Genomic DNA, 22,579 nt, shown 5'->3' on the forward strand with positions numbered 1-22,579 from the left:
CATCTAAAGGGTCCGCACACCTTTTAAATGCCTTCCCTCCACTGGAAATTATGAAGGATAGTGGCATCTTCTTTTGGGGCTCATAGAATTGCACCCCCTGGCCAAATCTTTTTATACTTGGAAAGTATTTTGGGGAGAGGCACCCGATGCTATGCTGCAAATTCGGTACCTCTACCTCAAAAAACAGCTCAAGCAGAGGCCCAGATACCCATGGATCAATTCTCCATTATACCCTATGGGAATCAGTCTCCATAGGGAATAATGTCCAGCAGACATTTCCCTCTCCCCACCCCACCCCGCTATCTGATGACCGTGAAGCCGAGGGAGGTCCTCCAAACCGGGGGATCCCCTGCCTCCACCTGGAGATTGGCAACCCTAGAGGGAGAGGCTGCAGGGCCGGATCTAAGGGGGGGCGGAGGGGGGGGCTTGCCCCAGACGCTGACAGAGGGGGTGCCAAACTGCGTATGGAGTCCATTGTACTCTATGGCCGGGATGGCCAACTGAAGCTCTCCAGATGTTTTTTGCCTACAACTGCCATCAGCCCCAGCCAGCATGGCCAATGGCTGGGGCTGATGGGAGTTGTAGGCAAAAAACATCTGGAGAGCTACCACTGGCCACCCCTGTTCTATGGGATCATAAGACAGAACGGCCCATAAGGGGGCACCATTTTCTAATTTAGCCCTCCCCTCAAAAACATGTTGATCCGCCCCTGCCTGGGTGTTCTAGGCAGACTGCACCTGTCTACTCAGAAGCAAGCCCCATGGTGCTTTGAGAGCAAAAAGTACAGTTCTGGGGCCATTTCAAGGCTAATAAACATTAGCCTTCAAGACACCCCAGGAGTTTCCAATGCAGCTGTGATGCTCCCTTCTCCCCAGAATTGCACTGCCCCAAGCCAAGAATGGAGACCAGAGTAGAGAGAGTAGAATTTAGAGAGATGGCTGCCACCTGTGTGGTCAAAAAAAAGGTCTGTCCCTTTAAGAGAGCCTGAATGGAACCTTATTTACCAGCTGCTGTTCTTGACTTTCCTGCCAGGAAAAACCTTCAGCTGCCCATCTCCATGTCTTCAGCCTCTCTTAAAGGGACAGGGCATTTTCCTCGAGGTTTGCCTTCCCAGCAAGAAGTAGAAGAATTGCAGATTTATACCTCGCCCTTCTCTCTGAATCAGAGACTCTGAGCGGCTCACAATCTCCTTTATCTTCTCCCCCCACAACAGACCCTGTGAGGTAGGTGGGGCTGAGAGAGCTCTTACAGCAGCTGCCTTTTCAAGGACAACTCCTACAAGAGCTACGGCTGACCCAAGGTCATTCCAGCAGGTAGAGGAGCAGGGAATCAAACCCGGTTCTCCCAGATAAGAGTCCACTTCACTACTACACCAAACTGGCTCTCTATTAGAGCTCTGGCTGACCCAAGTCCATTCCAGCAGCTGCAAGTGGAGGAGTGGGGAATCAAACCCAGGTTCAATCCCCAGAATCACTAGTAGGGTTGCCAATCCCCAGTGGAGGGCAGGGGGTCCCCTGGTCTGGAGGCCCTCCCCCCACTTCAGGGTCATCAGAAAGCAAGGGGGGAATGTCTGCTGGGCACACCATTATTTACTATGGAGACCGATTCCCATTGGGAATAATGGAGAATTGATCTGTGGGTATCTGGAGCTCTTGGGGGGGGCTGTTTTTTGAGATAGAGGCATCAAATTTTCAGCATAGCATCTGGTGCCTCTCCTCAAAACAAGCCCCAAGTTTCAAAAAGATTGGGCCAGGGGGTCCAATTCTATGAGCCCCCAAAGAAGGTGCCCCTATCCTTCGTTATTTCCAACGGAGAAAAGAAATTAAAAAGGTGTGCAGTCTCTTTAAATGTGATGGCCAGAACTCCCTTTGGAGTGCAATTCTGCAAGTCACAACCTTGCTTTCGGCTCCACCCCCAATGTCTCTTGGCTGCACTTCCGAAGTCTGCTGGCTTTCCACCCCCAAAGTCCCCAGATATTTCTTGAATTGGACCCGGCAACCGCTAATCTCCGATGGAAAGGATCTGGCAGGAGGTGATGTAAAAGATTTTGTACCGGAAGACCATGGAGAGTCGCTGCCAATCTGAGTAGACAATATTACTCGGCTTTGATGGACCGAGGGTCTGATTCAGTAGAAGGCGGCTTCGTGCGTTAAGGGTTGTGGTTGTGGTACATAAATCCTAAAAGGAGAGTTAGAGGGAACTGGGAATGCTTAGCTTGGAGAAGACAAGACCGAGAAGAGGCAGGATCCTTCCCTTCAGCTCCCTGAAAGGCACTGCACAGCCGAGGGCGAAGGCTTGATCTCAGCTGCTCCGTGAGGGCAACAGCAAACTTAGCAGGCTGAAGTTCCAAGGGTGAATCTTCAGAGAAACTTCCTAAGAGTAAAAGCATGTCTGCAATGGAACCAGTTACCTGTGGAGGGGTAGGGAAGCTCTCCGTTGCTAGGTATCTTCAAGCAGAAGACAGGCAGCCATATGTCAGGTAAACACTGGATGTTCAGCACTGAGCAAGACTAGACGACCTCGAAAGAGCCTACTCCCTCTAGGAGTTTGCTATGCAGAGGCAGAAATCTATCATCTAGTTAAAACTGCCCTGAAAACGGCTCCGTTTCGTTCGGAGCAACGACTGGCTGGCTGTCACGCTGCTCGCCTGAAGAAACTGAGTCACTCTTTGCTGATGTGGCCCATATTAGTAATTTGTCAACGTACTCCTGTAGTTAAGAGCTGAAGAACTGCTCGTTCAAAGCACACCTTAGTCACAAATTCACTACGGCCTTAGCTGAGGCCGGTGATGTGGGTTTCCTGGAAAAAAAATATGAATCGGAAAATTCCCCACTCATCCCTCGCTTCTCTGGTCAAGGAAGCATAGAACCATAGAGTTGGAAGGTTCCATAGAGGCCATCCAGTCCAACCCCCTCTGCTCAGTGCAGAATCAGCCTAGAGCATCTCTGAGAAGTGTCTGTCCAGCCACTGCTAAAAGAATGCCAGTGAGGGAGACCTCACCACCTCCCTGGGAAGCCCATTCCACTGATGAACTACTCTTACTGGGTGGTGGGAGGACTTCTAATGCCTAGCTGGTATCTTGGTGCTTGGGTGGGCAGCAGTATCCTGGCCTGACTGCAGCTGGCACCTGGCTTTTTGGCCCCTGTGTGACACAGAGTGTTGGACTGGATGGGTCACTGGCCTGATCCAACATGGCTTCTCTTCTGTTCTTATGTGACACAGAGTGTTGGACTGGAGGGGCCATTGGCCTGATCCAACATGGCTTCTCTTACGTTCTTATGTGACAGTGTGCTGGACTGGAGGGGCCATTGGCCTAATCCAACAGGGCTTCTCTTATGTTCTCACAGTGTTGGACTGGAGGGGCCATTGGCCTGATCCAACAGGGCTTCTCTTATGTTCTTATTTGACACAGAGTGTTGGACTGGAGGGGCCATTGGCCTGATCCAACAGGGCTTCTCTTATGTTCTTCTGTCTGAGGTGGTGGTACTCTGTCTTCTTGGTGTTTGTGGGGGGCAGCTGGGAGGGCTTCCAGTGTCCTGACCCCACTGAGGGACCTCCTGATGGCACCTGATTTTTTGGCCACTGTGTGACGGAGTGTTGAACTGGATGGGCCATTGGCCTGATCCAACATGGCTTCTCTTATGTTCTTCTGTCTGAGGCTGTGGTACTCTGTCTTCTTGGGGTTTGTGGGGGGCAACAGTGGGAGGGCTTCTAGTGTCCTGTCCCCACTGAGGGACGTCCTGATGGCACCTGGTTTTTGGCCACTGTGTAACACAGTGTGTTGGACTGGATGGGCCACTGGCCTGATCCAACATGGTTTCTTTTATGTTCTTATCTTTCAGCCTGTGATTAAAACCATTTATTCCAAGCCAGTTGGCCTCAGTCCTGCATCAGCAATAGTGCTATAACAGTAGAGGTCTGCCCCAAAGAGACATTGTAAGAATGGCTGAGTCAATACACGTGGGGCGCCAACTTTTTTTTACTAGTTCTGCTCCTGTGCCTTTAACCACAACCTGCGGAGGAGCAAGGCTGGGGAGAAAAGCTGGCCACCCTACCTACCTGGAATCCCCTTTTTCAAAACAAATGGCATGCAATTCAGTGGATTCTCAGTCTGTCTCTCCTGGCCGAGGTGAAAATCCCACCCCAGAAGAGGGATCAGACAGAGCGGTGAGTAAGACTTGAAGGGCAGCAGGAGAAACTGGCTTTCTGGAGGGGATTAGAAAACGGTTTGGTAACTAAGGCATGGAAAGTCGATTATGCTCCAATCCCCTTCCTGCCTTGGCAGGGGGGGGGGCCAGGGAGAGGAAGGCATCTCTCTCTCTGATGACTCCTGTTAATCCCAGCTGGATCTTCCTGCCCCCAAGAGAACTGGCCACAGGGTTACACCCCGCCCCCCAGGTCCTGAGGCAGAGACTGGCATGAGGGAGAGCACAATGCATTTCACGAACCTCACTTCACGGATCCGGAACTCTGCTCTGCAAAACCAGAGAGGGAGGGACGGTGGCTCAATGGTAGAGCATCTGCTTCGGACGCAGAAGGTCCCAGGTTCAATCCCCGGCATCTCCAAAAAAGGGTCCAGGCAAATAGGTGTGAAAAACCTCAGCTTGAGACCCTGGAGAGCCGCTGCCAGTCTGAGAAGACAGTACTGACTTTGATGGACCAAGGGTCTGATTCAGTATAAGGCAGCTTCATATGTTCATATGTTAATTCTGGGCCTATGGAGGGAAGGGAAAGAGGGAGCAGAACTCACCCCCAAGTTGCTAGTGTGGAAGCTCCCAAGCAGAAAACAGGGGAGGTCTGGTCCTCCAGACCTGGGCCATTCACCACTCCCAGCAGGCCTTAACTCCTGAGTTTCCAAACAGTAAAAGGAAATTAAGACCAATGAGAACAATGTGACAGCCCATATAGAGAAGCAATTTAAGGGTCTTATGGCCACAGTAATCCCATTGCAATTGGCTACGCCTTGGCCTGATCTCTCTTCCCAGGTTTCTCTCTACTCCCCTGCTTACAGACTTTCAAGGACGCACTGCGAAAGCTATGGCTGACCCAAGGCCGTACCAGCAGGTGCAAGTGGAAGAGTGGGGAATCAAACCTGGTTCTCCCAGATAAGAGACCACACACTTAACCACACTTAACCACTACAGCCAGTTTGGTGTAGTGGTTAAGTGTGTGGACTCTTATCTGGGAGAACCGGGTTTGATTCCCCACTCCTCCACTTGCACCTGCTGGAATGGCCTTCGGTTAGCCATAGCCCTGGCAGAGGTTGTCCTTGAAAGGGCAGCTGCTGTGAGAGCCCTCTCAGCCCCACCTACCTCACAGGGTGTCTGTTGTGGGGGAGGAAGGTAAAGGAGATTGTGAGCCGCTCTGAGACTCTTTGGAGTGAAGGGCGGGATATAAATCCAATATCTTCTTCTTCTACATCAACTGGCTCTCAGACTGCAGAAGAAGAAAACTGCAGTTATATAGAGAACATATAGAGATGCCTTATACTGAATCAGACCCTCGGTCCATCAAAGTCAGTATTGTCTACTCAGACTGGCAGACGCTCTCCAGAGTCTCAAGCTCAGGTTTTTCACGCCTACTTGCCTGAACCCTTTTTAGTTGGAGATGCCGGGGATTGAACCTGGGACCTTCTGCTCACCAAGCAGATGCTCTACCACGGAGCCTCCCACCCTTCTCTCTGAATCAGACTCAGAGTGGCTTACAATCTCCTATATCTGCTCCCCCCACAACAGACACCCTGTGTGGTGGGTGGGGCTGAGAGAGCTCTAACAGCAGCTGCTCTTTCAAGGACAACTCTCGCAAGAGCTATGGCGACCGAAGGATATTCCAGCAGCTTCAAGTGGAGGAGTGGGGAATCAAACCCGGTTCTCCCAGATAAGAGTCCATGCACTTAACCACTACACCCAACTGGCTCTCTATTAGAGCTATGGCTGACCCAAGGCCATTCCAGCAGCTGCAAGTGGAGGAGTGGGGAATCAAACCCAGTTCTCCCAGATAAGAGTCCGTGCACTTAACCACTACACCCATCTGGCTAAGTGGAATGTGACGTGGCAGCAAAAACAAAAGATCTGAGTCAGCTTCATGTGCTCCCATGCTTATGAAAACAGCATCTCTTTTGCCCTGTTTCCAGCACAACCTTCTCCTGTCTGCACTAAGTAAGCAAGACTCAGTCTAACTGTTCCGCTCATTCTGCCCAGTAAATTTCCTTTCTAAACTCACACGGGTTGGCTATTCGAGAACAGGGGGAGGGGGAGAGACCAAGCTGGCGGGAGCTCTTTTGAATGGCCCCTAAAGCCTTCCAAAGCCAGGCTGTGTGCTCAAAGCGCCAGCCAGGAGCGCCTGATGTTGGCGTCAGCAATCTCATTGCTTGGGGGGGGGGGGGGCGTTTGGGGAAAACTGCTGGTGTGGCAGTTCCATGGTAGAAAACAGGGGCGGTCCGGTCCTCCAGACCTGGGCTGTCCACCACTCCCAGCCAGCCTTAACTCCTGAGTTTCCAAACAGTAAAAGGAAATTAAGCCCAAGTAGAATAGCGTGACTCATCAGGTATAGAGAAACAATCTAAAGGTCTTATGGCCGCAGTTATTTCCATTCCAATTGGCTATGCTTCAGGGCCTGATTTCTCTTCCCAGGTTTCTCTCTACTCCTCTGCTCACAACTTTCTCCCTTCCTCCTCCTCTGCCTCCTTTATGGATTAAGGGCAACTAGAATGATCAAAGGGTTGGAACACTTTCTCTATGAAGAAAGGTTAAAACGCTTGGGGCTCTTTAACTTCGAGAAACGTGACAAGATAGAGGCTTACAAGATTATGCATGGGATGGAGAAGGTAGAGAAAGAAGTCCTTTTCTCCCTTTCTCACAATACGAGAACTCGTGGGCATTCAATGAAATTGCTGAGCAGTCGGGTTAAAACGGATAAAAGGAAGTCCTTCTTCACCCAAAGGTGATTAATGTGGAATTCACTGCCACAGGAGGTGGCGGAGGCTATAGGCATAGCCAGCTTCAAGAGGGGATTGGATAAAAATATGGAGCAGAGGTCCATCAGTGGCTATTAGCCACAGTGTGTGTGTGTGGACAGACAGACAGATAGCTAGATGGCCACTGTGTGACACAGAGTGTTGGACTGGATGGGCCATTGGCCTGATCCAACATGGCTTCTCTTATGTTCTTATTTCTGAGGCAGTGATGCTCTGTATTCTTGGTACTTGGGAGGGGCCAGTGGGAGGGCTTCTAGTGTCCTGGCCCCACTGATGGACCTCCTGATGGCATCTGGGTTTTTTGGTCCCTGTGTGACACAGAGTGTTGGACTGGATGGGCCATTGGCCTGATCCAACATGGCTTCTCTTATGTTCTTATGTCTGAGGCAGTGATGCTCTGTATTCTTGGTACTTGGGAGGGGCCACAGTGGAGGGCTTCTAGTGTCCTGGCCCCACTGGTAGACCTCCTGATGGCCCCTAGGTCTTTTGGCCACTGTGTGACACAGAGTGTTGGACTGGATGGGCCATTGGCCTGATCCAACATGGCTTCTCTTATGTTCTTATGTGACACAGAGTGTTCGACTGGATGGGCCATTGGCCTGATCCAACATGGCTTCTCTTATGTTCTTATGTGACACAGAGTGTTGGACTGGATGGGCCATTGGCCTGATCCAACATGGCTTCTCTTATATTCTTATGTGACACAGAGTGTTGGACTGGATGGGCCATTGGCCTGATCCAACATGGCTTCTCTTATGTTCTTATGTGACACAGAGTGTTGGACTGGAGGGGCCATTGGCCTGATCCAACAGGGCTTCTCTTATATTCTTATGTGACACAGAGTGTTGGACTGGATGGGCCATTGGCCTGATCCAACATGGCTTCTCTTATGTTCTTATGTGACACAGAGTGTTGGACTGGATGGGCCATTGGCCTGATCCAACATGGTTTCTCTTATGTTCTTATGTGACACAGAGTGTTGGACTGGATGGGCCATTGGCCTGATCCAACATGGCTTCTCTTATATTCTTATGAGATACAGAGTGTTGGACTGGATGGGCCATTGGCCTGATCCAACATGGCTTCTCTTATGTTCTTATGTGACACAGAGTGTTGGACTGGAGGGGCCATTGGCCTGATCCAACAGGGCTTCTCTTATATTCTTATGTGACACAGAGTGTTGGACTGGATGGGCCATTGGCCTGATCCAACAGGGCTTCTCTTATGTTCTTATGTGACACAGAGTGTTGGACTGGAGGGGCCATTGGCCTGATCCAACAGGGCTTCTCTTATATTCTTATGTGACACAGAGTGTTGGACTGGAGGGGCCACTGGCCTGATCCAACAGGGCTTCTCTTATGTTCTTATGTGACACAGAGTGTTGGACTGGAGGGGCCATTGGCCTGATCCAACAGGGCTTCTCTTATGTGACACAGAGTGTTGGACTGGAGGGGCCATTGGCCTGATCCAACATGGCTTCTCTTATGTTCTTATGTGACACAGAGTGTTGGACTGGATGGGCCATTGGCCTGATCCAACAGGGCTTCTCTTATGTTCTTATGTGACACAGAGTGTTGGACTGGAGGGGCCATTGGCCTGATCCAACAGGGCTTCTCTTATATTCTTATGTGACACAGAGTGTTGGACTGGAGGGGCCACTGGCCTGATCCAACAGGGCTTCTCTTATGTTCTTATGTGACACAGAGTGTTGGACTGGAGGGGCCATTGGCCTGATCCAACAGGGCTTCTCTTATGTGACACAGAGTGTTGGACTGGAGGGGCCACTGGCCTGATCCAACATGGCTTCTCTTATGTTCTTATGTGACACAGAGTGTTGGACTGGAGGGGCCATTGGCCTGATCCAACAGGGCTTCTCTTATGTTCTTATGTGACACAGAGTGTTGGATTGGAGGGGCCACTGGCCTGATCCAACAGGGCTTCTCTTATGTTCTTATGTGACACAGAGTGTTGGACTGGAGGGGCCATTGGCCTGATCCAACAGGGCTTCTCTTATGTGACACAGAGTGTTGGACTGGAGGGGCCACTGGCCTGATCCAACATGGCTTCTCTTATGTTCTTATGTGACACAGAGTGTTGGACTGGAGGGGCCACTGGCCTGATCCAACATGGCTTCTCTTATGTTCTTATGTGACACAGAGTGTTGGACAGGAGGGGCCACTGGCCTGATCCAACAGGGCTTCTCTTATGTTCTTATGTGACACAGAGTGTTGGACTGGAGGGGCCACTGGCCTGATCCAACAGGGCTTCTCTTATGTTCTTATGTGACACAGAGTGTTGGACTGGAGGGGCCATTGGCCTGATCCAACAGGGCTTCTCTTATGTGACACAGAGTGTTGGACTGGAGGGGCCACTGGCCTGATCCAACATGGCTTCTCTTATGTTCTTATGTGACACAGAGTGTTGGACTGGAGGGGCCACTGGCCTGATCCAACAGGGCTTCTCTTATGTTCTTATGTGACACAGAGTGTTGGACTGGATGGGCCATTGGCCTGATCCAACATGGCTTCTCTTATGTTCTTATGTGACACAGAGTGTTGGACTGGATGACCTGATCCAACATGGCTTCTCTTATGTGACACAGAGTGTTGGACTGGAGGGGCCACTGGCCTGATCCAACATGGCTTCTCTTATGTTCTTATGTGACACAGAGTGCTGGACTGGATGGGCTGTTGGCCTGATCCAACATGGCTTCTCTTATGTTCTTATGTGACACAGAGGGTTGGACTGGATGGGCCATTGACCTGATCCAACAGGGCTTCTCTTATGTTCTTATGTGACACAGAGTGTTGGACTGGATGGGCTGTTGGCCTGATCCAACAGGGCTTCTCTTATGTTCTTATGTGACACAGAGTGCTGGACTGGATGGGCTGTTGGCCTGATCCAACATGGCTTCTCTTATGTTCTTATGTGACACAGAGTGTTGGACTGGATGGGCCATTGGCCTGATCCAACATGGCTTCTCTTATGTTCTTATGTGACACAGAGTGCTGGACTGGATGACCTGATCCAACATGGCTTCTCTTATGTGACACAGAGTGTTGGACTGGAGGGGCCACTGGCCTGATCCAACATGGCTTCTCTTATGTTCTTATGTGACACAGAGTGCTGGACTGGATGGGCTGTTGGCCTGATCCAACATGGCTTCTCTTATGTTCTTATGTGACACAGAGTGTTGGACTGGATGGGCCATTGACCTGATCCAACAGGGCTTCTCTTATGTTCTTATGTGACACAGAGTGTTGGACTGGATGGGCCATTGGCCTGATCCAACATGGCTTCTCTTATGTTCTTATGTGACACAGAGTGTTGGACTGGATGGGCCATTGACCTGATCCAGCAGGGCTTCTTTTATGTGACACAGAGTGTTGGACTGGATGGGCTGTTGGCCTGATCCAACATGGCTTCTCTTATGTTCTTATGTGACACAGAGTGTTGGACTGGAGGGGCCACTGGCCTGATCCAACATGGCTTCTCTTATGTTCTTATGTGACACAGAGTGTTGGACTGGATGGGCTGTTGGCCTGATCCAACATGGCTTCTCTTATGTTCTTATGTGACACAGAGTGTTGGACTGGAGGGGCATTGGCCTGATCCAACAGGGCTTCTCTTCTGTTCTTATGTGACACAGAGTGTTGCACTGGATGGGCCAATGGCCTGATCCAACATGGCTTCTCTTCTGTTCTTATGTGACACAGAGTGTTGGACTGGAGGGGCCACTGGTCTGATCCAACATGGCTTCTCTTATGTTCTTATGTGACACAGAGTGTTGGACTGGAGGGGCATTGGCCTGATCCAACAGGGCTTCTCTTCTGTTCTTATGTGACACAGAGTGTTGCACTGGATGGGCCAATGGCCTGATCCAACATGGCTTCTCTTCTGTTCTTATGTGACACAGAGTGTTGGACTGGAGGGGCCACTGGCCTGATCCAACATGGCTTCTCTTATGTTCTTATGTGACACAGAGTGTTGCACTGGATGGGCCAATGGCCTGATCCAACATGGCTTCTCTTATGTTCTTATGTGACACAGAGTGTTGAACTGGAGGGGCCATTGGCCTGATCCAACAGGGCTTCTCTTATGTTCTTATGTGACACAGAGTGTTGCACTGGATGGGCCAATGGCCTGATCCAACAGGGCTTCTCTGATGTTCTTATGTTCTTTTGCAAGTGCATTGCCTTCTGGTCCATCAAGGTCAGTCTTGTCTGCTCAGACCGGCAGCAGCTCTCTACGGTCTCAGGCTGAGGTCTTTCCCATCACCTGTTATCTGATCCTTTTAGCTGGAGACACCAGGGATTGATCCAGGGACCTTCCGCAAGCTAAGCAGAAGCTCTGCCACATCTCTGGTGTCTGAAGGGCCACGGGGGCGGGTTCTCTCACAAACCCACCTAAACGACTGCTTGGAGTGGCTGAACAAGGAGATGGATAGTCAGGGGTGTAATTCTAGCCGGAGCTCCTTTGCATATTAGGCCACACACCCCTGATGTAGCCAGTCCTCGAAGAGCTTACATGGCTCTTTTTTGTAAGCTCTTGGAGGATTGGCTACCTCAGGGGGTGTGGCCTAATATGCAAAAGAGCTTCTGCTAGAATTCCACCCCTGGGGATAGGCAAGGATCCTGTACAGGGGCTTGGCCCAGCCCCAGCCCAAAGCAGCAGGCGAGGGGTGTAGCACCCCATCTCATCTGGCACACCACCTGCTAGGCTCCAGTCAGTGGCAACAGCCTGGACCCAGGAGGGGCGGGGCATGCCTCGCTCAGGGTGACAAAATCCTTCAAGCTCTCCCCTGAAGCGCAACGATTCTTTCACACATGCCAGACGTCTGGGCCGGGTTGCCCTGCTGCCTCCAGCGCCGATTGGCTGAGCTGTCGTGATGGCACATGACCTCTTGAACATCGCCAATGCTCAGGGAACAGAGCAGTCAGCTTCCGGGAGGGAAGGGAAAGCAATCTGTCCGTCTGGGCTTGCAACCTCATGTAGGCTGAGGACTGAGAATAGGGAGGGAGCTGAGAAAGAAGCAGGGGAAGGAGCAAAAGAAAGGCTCAGATCAGACACAACGAGAAACGGGGGCTTCATGGAGCTTGTGAAACCAGCCTTTCGCCAGCAAGTAGTCCCTCAGATCCTGGTTTCATAGAGAGTTGGAAAGGACCCCCAGGGCTATGTAGTCCAACCCTCTGCACAATGGAGGAAATTCACAAACACCTTCCCCTAAATTCACAGGATCCACATTGCTGTCAGAAGGCCATCCAGCCTATGCTTAAAAACCTCTAAAGGAGAGTCCACCACCTCCCGAGGAAGCCTGTTCCACTGAGGAACTGCTCCAAATGTCAGGAAGTTCTTCCTAATGTTGAGCCTGAAACTCTTTTGATTTAATTTCAACCCGTCGGTTCTGGTCCTGCCTTCTGGGGCCAAAGAAAACAATTCCACACCATCCTCTGGAATCTGGATGACAGCCCTTCAATGACTGGAAGATGTTGATCCTATCATCTCTCAGCCGCCTCCTCTCCTGGCTAAACATCCCCAGCTCATTCAACCTTTCCTCATAGGACTTGGTCTCCAGACCCCTCACCATCTTCGTCACCCTCCTCTGGACCCCTTCCAGCTTGTCTATATCCTTCTTAAAATATGGTGCCCAAAACTGAAAAGAAGACTCCAGGTGAGGTCTTACCATTGGTTCTGGTCCTACCATCTAGGGCCGCAGAAAACAATTCCACACCCTCCTCTATAGGACAGCCCTTCAAGGACTTGAAGATGGTGATCATAGATGGAGAGCCAGTTTGGTGTAGTGGTTAAACGTGCGGACTCTTATCTGGGAGAATCGGGTTTGATTCCCCCCTCCTCCACTTACACCTGCTGGAATGGCCTTGGGTCAGCATAGCTCTGGCAGAGGTTGTCCTTGAAAGGGAAGCTGCTGTGAGAGCCCTCTCCGGCCCCAGCCACCTCACAGGGTGTTTGTTGTGGGGGAGGAAGGTAAAGGAGATTGTGAGCGGCTCTGAGACTCTTCGGAGTGGAGGGCGGGATATAAATCCAATATCTTCACCTACCTCACAGGGTGTCTTTTGTGGGGGAGTATGGTAAAGGAGATTGTGAGCGGCTCTGAGACTCTTCGGAGTGGAGGGCGGGATATAAATCCAATATCTTCATCTACCTCACAGGGTGTCTGTTGTGGGGGAGTAAGGTAAAGGAGATTGTGAGCCGCTCTGAGACTCTTCGGAGTGGAGGGCAGGATATAAATCCAATATCTTCATCTACCTCACAGGGTGCCTGTTGTGGGGGAGGAAGGTAAAGGAGATTGTGAGCCGCTCTGAGACTCTTCGGAGTGGAGGGCAGGATATAAATCCAATATCTTCATCTACCTTACAGGGTGTCTGTTATGGAGGGAGGGAAGATAAAGGAGATTGTGAGCCACTCTGAGACTCTTCGGAGTGGAGGGTGGGATATAAATCCAATATTATCTTCTCTCAGCTGCTTCCTCTCCAGGCTAAACATCCCCAGCTCCTTCAATCTTTCTTCACAGGACTTGGTCTCCAGACCCTTCACCCTCTCCAGACCCCTCACCAGGTTTGCCTGTTAGGGGAGTGGAGGAAAAAGCCAAAAAAGGACCAGAAGACACACAAAGTTGCCTTCTACGGGCTCAGGCTGTGGGTCCATCCAGCTCAGCGTCGTCTACTCAGACTGGCAGCAGCTCTCCAGGGTCTCAGGCAGAGACCCCTACACCTCCCCCAGCCCCTCCTATCTGGCCATTTTAACTAGAGCTGCCGGGGCTTGAACCCGGGGCCTCCTGCAAGCCAAGCAGATGCTCTAACCACTGAGCCACAGCCCCTCCTCATGAGGCTGAGAGAGAGGAGAGGCCAGGGACCACTGGCAAGCAGAAAGCGGGCAGGCCAGGGAGGACGAGGGAGCCCAGGGGAAAGAGGGTTGCCAAGTAGATAGGTATTTGGGGGGGCCTAAACTTATCAGCCAGTTCCTTGGCTGCAGAATTCTAGGGCTTGGTAATGGAGTCAGGCAAAGGTTACTTAGGGGAGCCACCTCTTCCTAGGGTACCTGGACACAGCTGGGAGGCCCTACGACAGAGGTGGCCAAATTGTGGCTCGGGAGTCACACGTGGCTCTTTCACATGTATTATGTGGCTCTCGAAGCCCCCTCTGCCTCAGTAGCCAGCTTGGAGAAGGCATTTCTCTCTTTAAATCACGTCCTCAAGCCAAGCCAGGCAGAGGCTTGGAGAATGCACTTAAAATTGCTTTCTTTCCACCCCTCTCTCCTCACCTTCCTTCCTTCCTTCCACATTCATGTCTTGTGGCTCTCAAACATCTTACATTTTTTTCTACGTGGCTCTTATGTTAAGCAAGTTTGGCCACCCCTTTTCTGGACTCTCTTTAAAGCACTTCTCCAAGCTAAGCCAGCTGGCGGCTTGGAGAATGTATTTAAAGTTGCTTTCTTTCTACCCTCACTCCCAACCTCCCTGTTTTGCAGCTCATAGATATCTGAGGTTCATGTCTTGTGGCTCTCAAACATCTGACATTTATTCTACGTGGCTCTTACGTTAAACAAGCTGGGCCACCCCTGCCCAAAGGCAATGGTTTCCTCTCCCCCAAAGGCAAATGAAGCGGCAGAACGGGGCAGTGGTGGGACTGGGGTCTTGTCGCTGCTGAGAAGAAGATATTGGGTTTATATCCCGCCCTCCACTCCGAAGAGTCTCAGAGTGGCTCACAATCTCCTTTCCCTTCTCCCCGCCCCAACAACAGACACCCTGTGAGGTAGATGAAGATATTGGATTTATATCCCGCCCTCCACTCCGAAGAGTCTCAGAGCGGCTCACAATCTCCTTTCCCTTCCTCCCCCACAACAGACACCCTGTGAGGTAGATGAAGATATTGGATTTATATCCCGCCCTCCACTCCGAAGAGTCTCAGAGCGGCTCACAATCTCCTTTCCCTTCCTCCCCCACAACAGACACCCTGTGAGGTAGATGAAGATATTGGATTTATATCTCGCCCTCTACTCCGAAGAGTCTCAGAGCGGCTCACAATCTCCTTTACCTTCCTCCCCCACAACAGACACCCTGTGAGGTAGATGAAGATATTGGATTTATATCCCGCCCTCCACTCCGAAGAGTCTCAGAGTGGCTCACAATCTCCTTTCCCTTCTCCCCGCCCCAACAACAGACACCCTGTGAGGTAGATGAAGATATTGGATTTATATCCCGCCCTCCACTCCGAAGAGTCTCAGAGCGGCTCACAATCTCCTTTCCCTTCCTCCCCCACAACAGACACCCTGTGAGGTAGATGAAGATATTGGATTTATATCCCGCCCTCCACTCCGAAGAGTCTCAGAGCGGCTCACAATCTCCTTTCCCTTCCTCCCCCACAACAGACACCCTGTGAGGTAGATGAAGATATTGGATTTATATCCCGCCCTCCACTCCGAAGAGTCTCAGAGTGGCTCAAAATCTCCTTTCCCTTCTCCCCGCCCCAACAACAGACACCCTGTGAGGTAGATGAAGATATTGGATTTATATCCCGCCCTCCACTCCGAAGAGTCTCAGAGTGGCTCACAATCTCCTTTCCCTTCTCCCCGCCCCAACAACAGACACCCTGTGAGGTAGATGAAGATACTGGATTTATATCCCGCCCTCCACTCCGAAGAGTCTCAGAGTGGCTCACAATCTCCTTTCCCTTCTCCCCGCCCCAACAACAGACACCCTGTGAGGTAGATGAAGATATTGGATTTATATCCCGCCCTCCACTCCGAAGAGTCTCAGAGTGGCTCACAATCTCCTTTCCCCTCCTCCCCCACAACAGACACCCTGTGAGGTAGATGAAGATATTGGATTTATATCCCGCCCTCCACTCCGAAGAGTCTCAGAGTGGCTCACAATCTCCTTTCCCTTCTCCCCGCCCCAACAACAGACACCCTGTGAGGTAGATGAAGATATTGGATTTATATCCCGCCCTCCACTCCGAAGAGTCTCAGAGTGGATCACAATCTCGTTTCCCTTCCTCCCCCACAACAGACCCCCTGTGAGGTAGATGAAGATATTGGATTTATATCCCGCCCTCCACTCCGAAGAGTCTCAGAGTGGCTCACAATCTCCTTTCCCCTCCTCCCCCACAACAGACACCCTGTGAGGTAGATGAAGATATTGGATTTATATCCCGCCCGCCACTCTGAATCTTAGAGCAGCTCACAATCTCCTTTCCCTTCCTCCCCACAGCAGAAACCCTGTGAGGTAGATGAAGATATTGGATTTATATCCTGCCCTCCACTCCAAAGAGTCTCAGAGGGGCTCACAATCTCATTTCCCTTCCTTCCCCACAACAGACACCCTGTGAGGTAGATGAAGATATTGGATTTATATCCCGCCCCCCACTCCGAAGAGTCTCAAAATGGCTCACAATCTCCTTTCCCTTCCTCCCCCACAACAGACACCCTGTGAGGTAGATGAAAATATTGGATTTATATCCCGCCCGCCACTCTGAATCTCAGAGCGGCTCACAATCTCCTTTCCCTTTCTCCCCCACAACAGACCCCCTGTGAGGTAGATGAAGATATTGGATTTATATCCCGCCCTCCACTCCAAAGAGTCTCAGAGCGGCTCACAATCTCCTTTCCCTTCCTCCCCCACAACAGACACCCTGTGAGGTAGATGAAGATATTGGATTTATATCCCGCCCGCCACTCTGAATCTCAGAGCAGCTCACAATCTCCTTTCCCTTCCTCCCCCACAACGGAAACCCTGTGAGGTAGATGAAGTTATTGGATTTATATCCTGCCCTCCACTCCAAAGAGTCTCAGAGGGGCTCACAATCTCATTTCCCTTCCTTCCCCACAACAGACACCCTGTGAGGTAGATGAAGATATTGGATTTATATCCCGCCCCCCACTCCGAAGAGTCTCAGAAGGGCTCACAATCTCCTTTCCCTTCCTCCCCCACAACAGACACCCTGTGAGGTAGATGAAGATATTGGATTTATATCCCGCCCTCCACTCCGAAGAGTCTCAGAGCGGCTCACAATCTCCTTTCCCTTCCTCCCCCACAACAGACACCCTGTGAGGTAGATGAAGATATTGGATTTATATCTCGCCCTCTACTCCGAAGAGTCTCAGAGCGGCTCACAATCTCCTTTACCTTCCTCCCCCACAACAGACACCCTGTGAGGTAGATGAAGATATTGGATTTATATCCCGCCCGCCACTCTGAATCTCAGAGCAGCTCACAATCTCCTTTCCCTTCCTCCCCCACAACAAAAACCCTGTGAAGTAGATGAAGATATTGGATTTATATCCTGCCCTCCACTCCAAAGAGTCTCAGAGGGGCTCACAATCTCATTTCCCTTTCTTCCCCACAACAGACACCCTGTGAGGTAGATGAAGATATTGGATTTATATCCTGCCCCCCACTCCGAAGAGTCTCAAAATGGCTCGCAATCTCCTTTCCCTTCCTCCCCCACAACAGACACCCTGTGAGGTAGATGAAGATATTGGATTTATATCCCGCCCACCACTCCAAAGAGTCTCAGAGGGGCTCACAATCTCCTTTACCTTCCCCCCCTCCACAACAGACACCCTGTGAGGTAGATGAAGATATTGGATTTATATCCCGCCCTCCACTCCGAAGAGTCTCAGAGGGGCTCACAATCTCCTTTCCCTTCCTCCCCCACAACAGACACCCTGTGAGGTAGATGAAGATATTGGATTTATATCCCGCCCGCCACTCTGAATCTCAGAGCAGTTCACAATCTCCTTTCCCTTCCTCCCCCACAACAGAAACCCTGTGAGGTAGATGAAGATATTGGATTTATATCCCGCCCTGCACTCCGAAGAGTCTCAGAGCGGCTCACAATCTCCTTTCCCTTCCTCCCCCACAACAGACACCCTGTGAGGGAGAAAGGGGCCACTTTGAGTCACTTGGAGTCTCCGCTGGGGAGAAAGGGGGGGGGGATACAAATGAGGTAAATGAATATCAGGAAGCCAAGGGGTTGTGCCACCGGAGTTGGTTGCTCAGTGTCGCCCAGTTCGCCAGCTGGACGGCTCCCCCACAGGTACTTAAAGGATGACCGCGGTCTGAAGTGCTGAGTCCGAGGATTTGTGTCCCCAAAGCCGTCTCTCCTCATCCGATCCTCTACTCCTTCCTTGAGCTGCTAAGCAGATTGGTGCGTGGAATCTGGACACGCCTCTCCCTTTCCCATCCAGCCCTTTCTCTTCTTTACTTTGCACTGGGGAATGTACATCAATGTCCTCCCAGCTCCTCTCATCTTCTTCCCATTTCTTTTCAATTACCGTCTTGGGCTCCTTCCCAGTTTCTCAGAATCTGCCTTCTCACCATCCCTCTTCATACCCGGCCTCATCCTACTCCAATCCCAGCCAATATGTGTGTGTCGGGGGGTGTCCCCTGAGACGGTCATCACCAGCTTGGCCCTGGTGAGCACCTTTTAAAAAATCCAACAAAGGTTCCGACCCTTTTCTCCTCCCTGACACCACCCCGAGTCTCAGAAAGGCTGAGAGGGCAATGAGGCAAAACCTCTGAAGCCTTCATTATTTTATTTGCTTCATTTATCTCCTGTCCTTCTTCCCAACAGAGACCAAAGCAACTTACATCCATCTTCTCTCCTCCATTTTTATCCTCACGCCAACCCTGTTAGGTAGTTTGGACTGCCCAAGCTACTGCACAGAGAAGAAGAAGACTGCAGATTTATACCCCGCCCTTCTCTCTGAATCAGAGACTCAAGCTGCTTACAATCTCCTATATCTTCTTCCCCCACAACAGACACCCTGTGAGGTGGGTGGGGCCGAGAGAGCTCTCACAGCAGCTGCCCTTTCAAGGACAACCTCTTGCCAGACAACCTCTTGCCAGAGCTATGGCTGACCCAAGGCCATCCCAGCAGCTGCGAGTGAAGGAATGGGGAATCAAAACCGGTTCTCCCAGATAAGAGTCTGCACACTTCACCACTACACCAAACTGGAAGAAGAAGAAGACTGTAGATTTATACCCCGCCCTTCTCTCTGAATCAGAGACTCAGAGCTGCTTACAATCTCCTATATCTTCTCCCCCCACAACAGACACCCTGTGAGGTGGGTGGGGCGGAGAGAGCTCTTACAGCAGCTGCTCTTTAAAGGACAACTCCTGTGAAAGTTATATGAAAGAATAAGAGATTGGATTTATGCCCCACCCTTCACTACCCAAAGCAGTCACAGAGCAACTTACAATCTCCTTTCCCTTTCCCTCAACGGACACCCTGTGTGGTAGGTGGAGCTGAGAGAGCTCTGACAGAAACTGCTCTCGAGAGAACAGCTCTGAGAGAGTTACGACTGACCCAAGGTCACACCAGCAGGTGCTTGTGGACGAGTGGGGAATCTCACCCAGTTTTCCTAGATAAGAGTCCACTACACCAAACTGGCTGTCTCATTGGTGTGAGGATAAAAATGGAGGCGAGGAGAAAGACATGAGTTGCTTGGGGTCACTGGGCCAAGGTCACCCAGCAAGATTCTGTGGCATGAGTGGGGATTTGAACCTGGGTCTCCAATATCCTAATCTGACTCTTGAGCGACTACACCACCGTGGTCCCCTCATCTCCACCTGAGGTTAGGGGTTCCAAGGCCAGACCAAATGCGTAGACCCTGCCACCATCTTCCTGGCATCCAGATGTAGATTTCTGTTTCCTTGCTGAGTGGCCGAGGATGTGGCAGTCCCCAAGACATATGGACATAAGAGAAGCTCTGTTGGATCAGGCCAGTGGCCTATCCAGTCCAGCACTCTGGGTCACATAAGAACATAAGAGAAGCCGTGTTGGATAAGACCAATGGCCCCTCCAGTCCAACACTCTGTGTCACATAAGAGAAGCCGTGTTGAATAAGGCCAGTGGCCCATCTAGTCCAACACTCTGTGTCACATAAGAACATAAGAGAAGCCGTGTTGAATAAGGCCAGTGGCCCATCCAGTCCAACACTCTGTGTCACATAAGAACATAAGAGAAGCCGTGTTGAATAAGGCCAGTGGCCCATCCAGTCCAACATTCTGTGTCACATAAGAACATAAGAGAAGACCTGTTGGATCAGGTCAATGGCCCATCTAGTCCAACACTCTGTGTCACATAAGAGAAGCCATGTTGGATCAGGGCAGTGGCCCATCCAGTCCAACACTCTGTGTCACACAGGGGCCAAAGAAACCAGGTGCCATCAGGAGGTCCATCAGTGGGGCCAGGACACAAGCCCTCCCACTGTGCCCCCCTCCAAGCACCAAGAGTACAGAGCATCACTGCCCCAGACATAAGAACATAAAAGAAGCTATACAGGATCAGGCCAATGGCCCATCCAGTCCAACACTCTGTGTCACACAGTGGCCAAAAAACCCCAAGTGTCATCAGGAGGTCCACCAGTGGGGCCAGGACACTAGAAGCCCCACCCCAAGCACCAAGGATACAGAACATCACTTGCATCAGACATGAAAACATAAGAGAAGCCATGTTGGATCAGGCCAGTGGCCCATCCAGTCCAACACTCTGTGTCACACAGTGGCCAAAAACACCCAGGTGCCATCAGGAGGTCCACCAGTGGGGCCAGGACACTAGAAGCCCTCCCACTGTCGCTCCTCCAAGCACCAAGAACACAGAGCATCACTTTCCCCAGACAGAGAGTTCCAAGAATACGCTGTGGCTAATAGCCGCTGATGGACCTCTGCTCCATATTTTTATCTAACCCCCTCTTGAAGCTGGGTATGCTTGTAGCCGCCACCACCTCCTGGGACAGTGAATTCCACGTGTTAATCACCCTTTGGGTGAAGAAGTACTTCTTTTTATCTGTTCTAACCTGACTGCTCAGCAATTCCATTGACTGCCCGCGAGTTCCCGTATTGTGAGAAAGGGAGAAAAGTGGTTCTTTCTCTACCTTCTCAAGACCTGCGTTCGTTCCAGATGTCCTTTCTGCGTCCATTTCAGACTTCACCGTGCCACACTAAGAGATGAAGACAGGGAGCCTTGCCCCACAGTACACCAAAAAGATCTGATGTTTCGAACACAGAGAGACGAAAAACAGGAACACAGGAAGTGCCTTAATGGATCAGAACAACAATGACTAGCCAAACATCTCCTGATCCCGGGCTGGAGCGCTTGAGCATGCTCAGACCGCCTTCATGCATGGAAGCCCCATCAAACTCCTGCAGCTAACAGTAACTGACAGAGCTCCCTTCCATGAATTTGTCCCCATGAATTTATTTGCTAACATCACGTGTGATGTCCGTTTAGCAGCAAGGATCGGCGCAACGCCTGCCCTGCAAAAAAAGAAGTCGAAAGAGTGGTGGCGGGTGAGGACAGGAAAGGAGGCACGAATATTCCTGGAGGCAGGAGCTGCCAACACCTTCTTAGAGGCAAGGCTCCAGTGCCCTTAACTGCTCTGGAGCAAGCGGAATTTTCAATGATAAAGCCCTACTCAAGCCTTGCATCTCCAAGCCCTGAGAATGAAAGAAGAAATGCAGATTTATACCCCGCTCTTCTCTCTGAATCAGAGCGGCTGACAATCTCCTATATCTCCTCCCCCCACAACAGACACCCTGTGAGATGGGTGGGGCTGAGAGGGCTCTCACAGCAACTGCCCTTTCAAAGACAGCTCTGCGAGAGCTATGCCTGACCCAAGGCCATTTCAGCAGCTGCAAGTGGAGGAGTGGGGAATCAAACCCGGTTCTCCCAGATAAGAGTCCATGCACTTAACCACTATACCCAACTGGCTCTCTATTAGAGCTATGGCTGACCCAAGGCCATTCCAGCAGCTGCAAGTGGAGGAGTGGGGAATCAAACCCGGTTCTCCCAGGTAAGAGTCCGTGCACTTCACCACTACACCAAACTGGCTCTCTATTAGAGCTATGGCTGACTCAAGGCCATTCCAGCAGCTGCAAGGGGAAGAGTGGGGAATCAAACCCGGTTCTCCCAGATAAGAGTCCATGCACTTAACCACTACACCAAACTGGCTCTCTATTAGAGCTGTGGCTGACCCAAGGCCATTCCAGCTGCTGCAAGTGGAGGAGTGGGGGATCAAACCCGGTTCTCCCAGATAAGAGTCCTTGCACTTAACCACTACACCAAACTGGCTCTCTATTAGAGCTATGGCTGACCCAAGGCCATTCCAGCAGGTGCAAGTGGAGGAGTGGGGAATCAAACCCGGTTCTCCCAGATAAAGAGTCCGCGCACTTAACCACTACGCCAGACTGGACAGTCCTTGAATTTCTGGTTTCAGTAATTGTTAAATGCAGAACAGTCCTCCCTGCCAGAGTGTGAGCAAGAGGCCTCTGAAACTAAGGAGCTTGGGAGGTCAATCTGCACAGAGATGTGCTACTGATTTCCATCCCTCCAAAGCGCTGCACAATCCACATCTCGCTCGTGCTTGCAACAGGCTTGCAAGACTGGCCAGCATGCCTTCCATCCGTACTCGAGGCTCAATTCAGCAAATGCATGGGTGAGTCAGGATTTGAACCCAGGCCATTCCGTCTTCTTGACCCTCCATGGACTGCACCTTTCTTTGCCAGGTACCATTATATAACGATGAACACACCTGAACACACGAAGCTGCCATCCACTGAATCAGACCCTTGGTCCATCT

The 22,579-nt window shown here is 51.1% G+C and overlaps 1 protein-coding gene and 2 non-coding genes across 3 annotated transcripts in view; 1 reads left to right on the forward strand and 2 right to left on the reverse strand.

Annotated features, from left to right (window-relative positions):
• The window catches only part of LOC132578308 (NAC-alpha domain-containing protein 1-like), a 73,496-nt gene that overhangs the window by 46,483 nt on the left and 4,434 nt on the right, over positions 1-22,579 (reverse strand). The gene's annotated exons all lie outside the window — the stretch shown is intronic.
• TRNAP-CGG (transfer RNA proline (anticodon CGG)) lies at positions 4,500-4,566 on the forward strand. Its single transcript has one exon. It is a non-coding gene; the product is annotated as a tRNA-Pro (tRNA).
• Positions 13,742-13,814, reverse strand: TRNAA-GGC (transfer RNA alanine (anticodon GGC)). The gene has a single exon. It is a non-coding gene; the product is annotated as a tRNA-Ala (tRNA).

The sequence above is a fragment of the Heteronotia binoei genome, chromosome 10, assembly GCF_032191835.1.
Source record: "Heteronotia binoei isolate CCM8104 ecotype False Entrance Well chromosome 10, APGP_CSIRO_Hbin_v1, whole genome shotgun sequence".
NCBI lineage: Eukaryota > Metazoa > Chordata > Lepidosauria > Squamata > Gekkonidae > Heteronotia > Heteronotia binoei.